The 9120-nt window shown below is 32.3% G+C and overlaps 1 long non-coding RNA gene across 1 annotated transcript; it reads left to right on the top strand.

Annotated features, from left to right (window-relative positions):
* The first annotated feature begins 202 nt into the window (after positions 1-202).
* On the top strand, positions 203-2072 carry LOC120356643. Its single transcript, XR_005574100.1, has 2 exons — positions 203-286; positions 1777-2072. It is a non-coding gene; the product is annotated as an uncharacterized LOC120356643 (long non-coding RNA).
* Positions 2073-9120: the final 7048 nt, after the last annotated feature.

Below are 9120 nucleotides of genomic sequence, written 5' to 3'. Positions count from 1 at the left end.
CAATTCCATCCTCATTTATATCATTACAGGATACAAAATGGATTGGATTCCATCGGCATGGATAGCGTTGAAGATCTGGAGAATTTTCTAAAAAAATATGAAAAAGTTCTCTATCCTCAGCACTACATCATAATAGCAGCCAAGTACTCTCTCAGCCAACTATACGGGAAAGCACCTGGTTATGTAATCATCAGTTATCCGATGATCTACTGATGAGGAAAGAGACATATTGCAGTGGCTACTGAAAGTATTGATGTTATTGAACCAGGATATTCTAGATTGAGAGGTAAGAATAAACGATATCAGTCAAGCCAAGTAAGATCACAGAGATATAATTTGCTATAGTGAGGTCCACGTTATAATGGCAGTAGATGAAGATAAAAGAATAGCGATGCCGATTCTCTGTATTAATTATTTATATTTCTACACTGTCAAAAACATAATTGGCATCGTTGTGGACCTAGAAAAGGATATTACCACCGGCTTTGTCAAATGATAGACAAGGATAGTAAAACCAAAGTTGATCAAATACTGTCATTATAACATGGACCTCACTATAGTTATAAAATTGTTAACCGTTTAAAATCTGAATGTTTGAAACTGTGACTTATTTCTTGTTAAATTCTACTCTTTAACTAACTTTTTCAGGTTTCACTTTGTACACTTGGGTCAGGTTTCTAGGACAAATCTAAAATCTAATGGACCCATCATACCTATAAATTTAATGGTCCATTATTTTCAATGATTGTCCTAGAAACCACGCCTTAATGTTACAATTTGACAGTACTTACTAAGGTAACTGGATTACATTATTCTAGAAATTCGTGGAGCGTTCCAGTGAGGACAATTTAAAACTTAGCTCCTTTAAAATTAATGAAAGATAATTAGATAATTGTAAATTAGATGTAACAATTATGCTATCCAAAGAAATGTGTCAATGGAAAACATTTCATTTCCAATCAAGCATATAATGAGACTGAATCTATTTAAATTTCAATGAACAGGTAATGTAATGAAGTATCGAGAAAATCTAATGCCCAAGAATGGGATTGGAAGGACTAATGTTAAAGATTAGGGTGGGAATATTATTAAAAGAGATGAAAATATCCATAAAAGTACATATGATAATAATCTTGGAGACATGGAATGAATTATTCAAAGAGGAGGAGACTGGAATAATTTAAAAACTTAGCTATATTTGAGGAAATCTCTATGAACGCCTGCAACTTGGGAAAATCCCTACGGTATGCTATTCACTGTATTAGTAGTGTAGATAAGAAACTGCAGTCAGTAGATAGATTTTATAAAGAGATATTTTGTGAATATTTGAAGTTTGGTTTTTGTTTTAACGGAAGTTTTATTATCAATCTATCTAAATTTGAAGTTCTTGGTTTTATTCTGATTCATAGTTTCAGATGAAGATTTGGTGTTGAAATTGAAGTAACATACCTACATAATATTTGGACGATTTGTGACAAAATCAGGAAATTGAAGAAGTTTTGGGCAATAGCCTCTTTTTTCTTTTCCGACTATTGTATTGTTCGCTCTATCTAATAATAAATAAATAATATTGACAACTAAATCGGGGTTTTCTTAAAATAATATATTCATAGTAAAGAATTCAGGATTGTTTGTTGCATTTTCAAACTCTGCACATCGATTGTGGCACAGATAACAGACATTGAATAAAATTGATAAATGTATGGTATCTAAAGCAAAAGTATAAAACTGTCACAGATTTCTTGTTGCATTCTACTCTTTAATTGACTTTTTCAGGTGTCACTTTGTACGAGATTCACGCTCCCATCATGATTCTCTTCACACGAAGGTTCGAAGCGAACAGCATACAAAAGAAAGAAGTGAAAATCGAACTGAAACAAGTTATCCGATACCTGAGAGAAGCCAGTACAATACTGAATTTTGAAACTGAGAACTCAATGGAGAAAATTATGGGGAAAGCTGCAACGGAAGCATTGGAGCGTATGAAAGACTGGGAACGAATTATTGGCAAGCTTTGATGTTATTTATATGAAAGCCTCAAGTTTTTTAATAAAGATGGAAATCACAATGTATTTGAAATTATTTAAGTGCCAAACAATTCCTAATAATGTTATATTATTGGTTAAATAACTTGGTATCTGATCTCTCACTTGAAAGTTAAACAATTAAAAATTATAAACGATTTCCATAGTTTTTTAGTTCATTAATGCAGCTTTATATCTTCACATGTAACGAATAATCTTATGATAATGATAGTGGTAAGTGGTAAATGACCGGAACTCAGGGTGGCTATGGTTAGATTTTCAGGATGAACTATCAAGTCTTAATACTGAGAATTTAATACCAGAGAACCTAAATCGAATAGAAAAATTTATCAATATATTCGAACTCCATTGAAGTGGGGAGTCCCTTTCGGGAAGGTCCCAACTTGTCTGATATAGCCTACCTTTTGAATTATATTTATTAGCAGTTTTTATAAATGTAGATGGAGGAAAACTTTGTTTACTCACCGTGGAAAAATGCTTTTTCTCCCTCTGGAGAATTGTTGCACTTGGCTTCGCCTCGGGCATCAAACTTTCCCCTCAGGGAGAAAAAGCAGTAATTTTCACTTTGAATATTCAATAATAAACTATTTCCTTCAATGAGTCTAATGGCTACTATTGGGTCTAATGGCTACTATGGGTCTAATGGCTACTATTGGGTCTAATGGCTACTATTGGGTCTTATGGCTACTAAATACATGGAGCTACCAGGTGATAGCAACACAACTGAACCAGGAGTTGTTCTTTCACAAGTTAAAATAAATAGACAAAATTGAATTGTGTTGTTAGGTATATCAACGGAAGTAGCAGAAGACTATGGATTTGCTTCAGTTTCCGTTCCGTTCAACCGGTTGCTCTTTGAATGTAAGCAGTCTTAGACCTTATATACTCTGTACAAAATAACTTTGACTTGAAGGAATATGCGGCGAAGAGAAATGGAGGGAGATCGATAATTACAGTGATGAATAGAGTCATAGGAAGAGGCGCAGTTACCAATTTGTCGATTAGATTCAGTCGTCTGAGCGCTTCCAGAGAGGAAACATCCGTATGTGTATCATGAGCAGCTGAACACTCATTGGAAATTATAGAACGCTGGCCGGTTCAGAACGGCAGCATGGCGCCGCTGTATCACTAAATTTCTCTGCTGCGCATGTCCCTCCAAGTCAAAAGTAATTTTGTATCGAGTATACGCTGTATACTTCTGTTTACTAACTTTCAATACTGTTCAAGAACAATACTGTTCAGCAGGGACCGCCGCTTTACCGTGTCCATCTAGAAGCACGGGAGAGGCCTGTCTAAAAAAATCTGTACATAGTCATGGCTGTGATCTCACCAAGTACCTCTAGATGCTAGACAAGCATTTCAGCACTCCAGCCTATATCACACACTCTATATTATATTGGTTAGTAGCCAGATACTCATATTAGTAGGCTATCATAATGATTTTATCCATATGCTGTTTTTGTCGATGAATTGGAAAAATTAACTAGAACCATTTATGTTTGAATTTTATAAATATGATTTCAAAGCGTTCTGGTAAGCTCCCTTGATGAACAGATAGCTAGGTTCAATATAGAACAGATAGTTCAACGTTTCTGGTTCTGCTTTATTGGCTTTTATCTCCTTTATTGGTTGCTGAATAACCAAAGTGTGCTTAGCAAAGACAGTTCTTACGAAAATGAATAAGGCTCTTATAAATAAGGCTCTGAATGAATCAGGTAGGATAAATTAAATACAAAGAATCAACACCGTTTAAAACTAATTTATGAATAAGGCTCTGACTGAATCAGGTAGGATGAATTGAATACAAAGAATTAACACCGTTTAAAAATTTATTGGATCTTAATATTTTATAAATATGGTACATGATGTTCATACGAACACGACTAGCTGCCGGATTAATTTTACAAAATACATATAAAAATCTAATATTTCCATTTAACCTTCCGGTAGTGGCGCCCTACTCAATTACGCGAGCAGTCGCGTGTTGTAGTTTTTACAACATCCAATTTTCCAAGTGTTATGTACTCTGTTTACTGTCAAAACGTATTAATTAAATATATAATTACTTTTCCATCTTCTTGGATTATTTTACGCCTATGAACATTTGGATGGTTACCATTTCATAGCCCAATAAGCTACATCAAGCAAAGCCGTCAATTCTGTGTTATTGTTTCGTTTACAGTCCCAGTATACAGTCTTTTCCTATCTTATGCATAGTGCGACTTATGCACTGTCGCGACTAAATGGCACCAAAAGACACCACCCCATTCAATAGTTTTGTGCAGCAAAAAACTGACACTGTTGTACTTTTTACAACAGCGCGACTGCCGGAAGGTTGAAATATTTCTTGCTTCTTGAATAAAACGAATAGAAATTGTTACAACCACTAACTTATTAAAACTTTTGAGAAATATTTGTCGGTTAATATTATAATGTCTATTAGCCTACTATTGTCAATATCTGTCAAGAAGCTGTGTAAGTTCTAGTATTATAAGAAAGAAACAAGCTATATATGTTTTATTAAACTGAAGATGACTACAAATTCACTTCAATTGAAAGGAGAAATCAAGGAAATACAATTTTTAAATTGACTTTTGACTTTAGTTCATTGAACTAACAATCCGAAGATAGAAAAGTTGTTCTCACGTTAAAAAATAATGGCTGCATATCGGTAATGAAGCGAAAAATGGAAAGTGTAAACATCGATGTAAATGAATCAATAAATTCTTCTAGAATTATAAGAATAGAATCTTCAACAAAATGATTGAAAACGTATTAATTTACCTAACAAAATAAAAACTTCTTTTTTAAAAACTTCAATTAAAATTAAAATATGGCCTACCTTGTAATTTTAAGAAGATTTCAGAATTTATTGGAACAAAGTTCCTCACACTTAATTATGATCAATAACAATAGAAAAATGTCTAAAACAATATAAGAGACTTGCTATAGCAAATAATATGGTACAGTATAAGTAGAGATATTGGACACACCTCTTCCATACTATAAGTTATATTGCTTATTTCAGGAAATATTCTTCGACAATAACAATATTCTTCAACAGAATAGTTAAGCATCAACTATTTCAGAAGATGATGGAAATATTAATACATTGAATAAATAACATTAACTATTTGGACTTTCCCATTTTATCTAAATTCGGAAGAGAAAATATAGCTCAAGGTTAGACTTATTTTTATTTCCCAACCATTATAATGAAGCGATATTGTAAAAATAAAAAATAAATGTTAAAGAGATACAAAAGTATTAAACCATCATTTATATGAGCTGTGATTAGAATCGATGGCTTACAAAGTAAACGCATTTTCCAATACATAATTACTTATTAAAAAACATCAACAACTACAATACCTAACACATAATTTATGATTTTAAATTACAAATTAATTATGAGTTTGTAAAACCAAATTGATTTTATCTTCCAACATTGAATAAAATAATAGAGATTCCTCGATAGATCACGGGACAATTGATTATACAAAATACAAATTCGAATGTGCGTGGGTATTCTATATAAACTTATTCAAGAAGTGCTGCTTATATAATATTTAGGTCCAAAAGACAATGCACTAGCCTATGTAATTATAAAAAATATACAGACATGAACCATCAACATACTACTGAGGAAGTATTTCAAGCAAAAAGAGTGATACTTGTCATCTCTAACATCAATATAAATATATCATTTGAAGATTGTAGCTAAAATAAATTCTATAAACATTACATGATTATAATCTCACTCGATTATAAATAATATGGGCGGAAAATTACAACTTCATCAGCCTTAGAAAGAAATATGTAGGTAGCTAGATTTTTATTCAACTTTCACTCTGACCAGATACATTTTCAGCGATGATTGTAATTTTAAAGTGAATTTTTAAATAAATTTTCAAGTAAAATTTTTCAATTTTAATAAATTCAAGTTAATTATTAAATTTAAATTTTTAAAAATAAATTAGGTTGTTTGTAAATGAGATTATGTAGTAAGAGTGCCAGATTTTGCTATGCATTTCAATAGCATAGCACAAATTCATTGAAATGTTTCGATATATAAAAAAATTGAAATCGTTAGAAATTATATTTATTTGCAGTTCTTATAAAAATGTAGGTGGAGGAAAAATGTTGTGTATATCACGAGTGAAAAATGCTTTTTCTCCCTCAGGAAAATTGTTGCCCTCGGCTTCGCCTAGGGCTTCAAACTTTTCCCTCTGGGAGAAAAAACAGTAATTTTCACTCTAGATATACAAATAACTATTTTTGAAAAAACTTTTTGTTCATATTACTAAAAAACGGAATTTTCATTTTATCTAATTCTAAACTATTAAGCAATCCTTCAGAAGGAAGTATATCAAAAGATTAGAGTTTTATAAGTGAAATCGTGCTATACACAGATTTATATTACCAAGAGCGGTCAACATATTATCAACATGAGCGGTGAGATTAGGTTTGGGTTAGGTCTATAAATCTCTTATAAACGATTCTCAAGAATGTTCTTCGCCTAGCACTCTTCCGTAACCTATCACCGCGATTCTAGTAGCTACAAGAATTTTCTGACTGGCTACTGTTATTCAAATACAATCAAAGCATACTAACAACATTCCTAAAAACATATTATTGAACGATTCTTTAGAACGGTCTTGGCACACCAGTTTGTTGTCTAGCGACCAATAACAGAAGCCAATCATGAAGATTCTAATAGTTACTAGAATAATCATATTTAATAATACTTTTCCCTCCTAATATTTCTAAAGTGCGAGATAAATTACTTTTAACACGGCTCTTTCTCGAAGACGGAGAGGTCCGATGCTCTATCCTCCACTAATCACTCCCACTACCTAGCAGCATTCTCCTTCTTTTGTGTCTGAGTGAGAGAGCTTTGTAACGCGACGCGGCAACACTCCCCTCCATCTATTGCTGGCAATGCTCCAAGAAGTGAACTGGTCAGCAGGTATATTGGTTTGTGTATGTTACGGAGATGTGTTCATCACAAGAACATGAAGCAAAATGACACGGCGCATCCAATTGAGCGCAGGATGTCCGTCTGTGTCTACGCTACAAACTGTGGAGGGAGAAATGGGTTTCTCCTCTTCATGTTAAAAGTAATTTATCTCGCACTTTAGTAGCTTTTTCAACTACTAGAATCATTGTTGTGATTGGATACAATAAGAACCGTTTATAAATACAGCCCTTTTGAGTTGTGACGACCACTTTTTCGAATAAAATCTCAAATTGGAAAGAAATTCTTCAGCACCGCATATCGACTCATTTGTATTTTTATGATTTGAAAATCTTGAATATTGGACATTGCACTAATACTTGGGGGTCCTATGCTTTTAAATTGTACGTAATAGATTTCTCAAGATTCTAGTAAGATACACAAAATAATTCACCTTGAGGTATAATTTGAGCATGAGTTATGGCAGCAACTTATAATACAAAGTACAAGTGAAATTCGCACAAGAACCACGAAAATATATCTTATGATCATTTACAGTTAGAAAAATATTAGTGACTTTTGAATGTCTAAAACATACTAAATACATTCAACTTATAATGAATTCTCCGTTATAATACGGTACACTTAGTAAGAATAGTAAAAATGCAATGACATTTCCAAAACAAAGTGAGACATGATCAGAAAGAAGGAAAAATATAAGTTAATACCCAATAACATATACGATATTTTTTCTTTCTTTTTCATCAAGCATCAGAAGTCAATTTAATGAAATTCTTGTTGCAAAAATTAATCTTTGATATTTGATGAACACCAGAAATATGAAAAATTATAATCGTTACTACTGTTTTGGGTTGCAATAGAGCTTTGACAAGAGGAGCTGAGGTATAATTACTGTACTGAACATCAAATGTTTATCAGATCTATTTCAATACCCACTTAATTCACTAATTTAGCTTGCAAGAAGAGATTACTACATTATCCTATTATCATGATAAAAATAGTGATCCTGGAAAAGATACATATTTTCTTCCACAGTTGATTCTAGTAAGGGGTTTCTTCATAAGGTGCTTTAGAGACATTTTATCAGCTTATTTATTTTTAAAATTAAATACATCTTTGGTGAACTAGCATTCTATTTGTAAGGATTATTATTGAAAATATCATTTGGTTCAACAAAAAAAGTATTGTCAAGAAGTGCAAGGTTTTTCTGTAATTTTTAAAACAGAGCTACAAGAATTGGAACTCTTTTAGAATTTCATTCTGCTTGCAACTGAAATTTATCTCAGCCTAAATTTAACTAAATTCTAAATTTCACTTTTAAATGTACTTCGGTAAACGAAATAGAAAAAATGTCAATAGCATAGAAAGATCGTACATTTTAGAGGACACATCAAGAAAGTTTGATTGCTTGATGAAAAACAGGCAATCACCACTTCTCCTGTTATCAGTATTAATTCACAATGAATTCTTTACAAAGATTATGATTTTCTGGGTTGTATTGCGAAAAAATAAAGATGATAGCTAGAAATGTTATAATAATAATACCATCAAATAGCACTTAGAATTGCAAATCTATTACAAAATATGGAGAACCCTTCTAAATTGAATTCAATGATACAATTCACATACATTTTGGATGATTGAAGTAGTCAAATTGAGTATCTCCCTACCAATAAAATAAAATAATAATCACCTTGAAGAGGTGATTATTAGCTGAATCAACTAGGTGATTTGATTAAAGTTGACGAAAACAAGTTAACTGAAACTAGTAATAGTAAAATCTTCAAATCACATTAAAGAGGTGATTTGCTTTTCATTAGAGATGTTTCGTTTGGTCATGACCTGTTCAAATTGAACGGAACAGTAAGGTGAACGGGTGATCCGGATCACATTTATTCAAAAAAAACCCGTTCATCAAGTGGGGTAAACCTTTTTGTTTTTTGTTTTTACCCATCAACTGGGGTGAACCTTTTTTTCTTGTTTATAGGAAAGCTGAAAGTCAATTGAACGGGTCGCGGCAGTGAACGAGACCGATTGACCCGAATCAGTAAAGTGAACGAACTTAACGAAAAAAGTTATTACGTAGATAATATCAAA

Source organism: Nilaparvata lugens, unplaced genomic scaffold (assembly GCF_014356525.2).
Source record: "Nilaparvata lugens isolate BPH unplaced genomic scaffold, ASM1435652v1 scaffold7367, whole genome shotgun sequence".
Taxonomy (NCBI): Eukaryota; Metazoa; Arthropoda; class Insecta; order Hemiptera; family Delphacidae; genus Nilaparvata; species Nilaparvata lugens.
Note: the sequence above shows the minus strand (reverse complement) of the source record. Positions and strands in the feature narration are given on the sequence as shown.